Here is a 1,834-nt window from a genome sequence, read left to right as displayed (position 1 = left end):
GGTGAAGGCATGAAGAAAGAACAGGTGGAGCATGAGGACAGATAGGTGGAGGCATGAGGACAGAAAGGTGGAGACATGAAGAAAGAACAGGTGGAGCATGAGGACAGATAGGTGGAGGCATGAGGACAGAAAGGTGGAGGCATGAAGAAAGAACAGGTGGAGACATGAGGACAGATAGGTGGAGAGATGAAGAAAGAACAGGTGGAGACATGAGGACAGACAGGTGGAGACATGAAGAAAGAACAGGTGGAGCATGAGGACAGATAGTTGGAGGCATGAGGACAGAAAGGTGGAGGCATGAAGACAGACAGGCAGAGACATGAGGACAGTCAGGCGGAGACATGAGGACAGACAGGTGGAGACATGAAGAAAGAACAGGTGGAGCATGAGGACAGATAGTTGGAGGCATGAGGACAGAAAGGTGGAGGCATGAAGACAGACAGGCAGAGACATGAGGACAGTCAGGCGGAGACATGAGGACAGACAGGTGGAGACATGANTGGACGGTCTTTCTTCACAAAAATGGCTTCTTTTACTCCTCTCTCAAACCAACGTTCCTCTCTATCAAGAATGAAGATGTGAGTATCAGTCACCTGGAGGCAGGGCTTAAAAGCCTGAATTTAGCCTGAAACTCTCAGATTGAAGAAGTCTCTTGGAGGAGAGACGAAACGTTTCATTAGAGAAGAACCCATCCAGAGGAACCTATACAATGTTTTCCCTCCATTGGAATGTTTAATAGTGACTGCGGAGGACCACAGACTCGACCTCCAAGGCCCGAGGCAGAGACCCCAAGAGGGACCTCAAGCATGGAGACCCCAGGAGCACCACCACAGGAACAACCACTTACCCACCCCCAGAGCAGACCCGAGGAAAGAACCGGGAGAGCTCCCCCAGTGACCTCATGCAGTAAACCCCCAGGGCCAGCAGCAACGAGCCCACAGACCACACCAGGACCCGCTATGCTGGAGCAGATCCAGCCATGGTCTCGAAGGCCCGGGTCCCCAGAGTGCACCATCCCCCAGCCAAGGCCCAACAGGGTCCGAGGACCGAAGCCCTACCAGGCAGTCACCAGGCTGAGCTGGCACATGTCTGAGCACCCAGCGCCAGATGTTGAGAGCCACCATCGGGCAAAGGCACAACCCACCAGAGGGCAATGTGGCAGGGGGTGAGGCCCTACCACCAGCAGTGGGCCCCCAGATGAACCAGAAGGGGGTGGGGGGCATCCCAAGACCCACCCTGACATATCCAATCATACACAGACACAATCACACCATCCCACCCTCATCTTAACACCAACTTGTTCAAAGACAAATGAAATGGACATCATATTCCACTTACACTYCCCACTCTATACCCCCCCAAGTCTATATATACACTCTATACCCCCCAGGTCCAGGACATGCACCCACCCCCTGCAGGGGGTAGCCCACATCCGAACCCAGGAGGTAGACCCATTCATTCCGGGGTGGAGAGGAGAGGACAGCTAAAGCTCAACCCGGGATGCACCAGGCCGACCAGCCAGCCCCCCGCTGCAGTGAAGCCATGCCCTTGACCACCCCATACACTGCCAACAGCCAAATGCACACCCCCAGCCGACCACCCAGCGGCAACTCCGGCCAGAGGGCCAACCATTGTAATCAGGACCCATGATTCGAGAATCCAAACAGCCCCAGGGGGCCTGGAATGCCAGTGTAGTGGTCACCATTCTACCTGGCTTTGAACCTGATCTCAGAAGACCTTGAGACAGAACTCTGTTCGAGTTAAAGTCATAACATGTTTTCTTAAACAGTAAAGAGACATTTTATTTTATCAAGATAATAAAACAAAATAATAA

This window comes from Austrofundulus limnaeus, unplaced genomic scaffold (genome assembly GCF_001266775.1).
Source record: "Austrofundulus limnaeus strain Quisiro unplaced genomic scaffold, Austrofundulus_limnaeus-1.0 Scaffold2232, whole genome shotgun sequence".
Taxonomy (NCBI): domain Eukaryota; kingdom Metazoa; phylum Chordata; class Actinopteri; order Cyprinodontiformes; family Rivulidae; genus Austrofundulus; species Austrofundulus limnaeus.
This window is presented reverse-complemented; position numbering follows the sequence as displayed.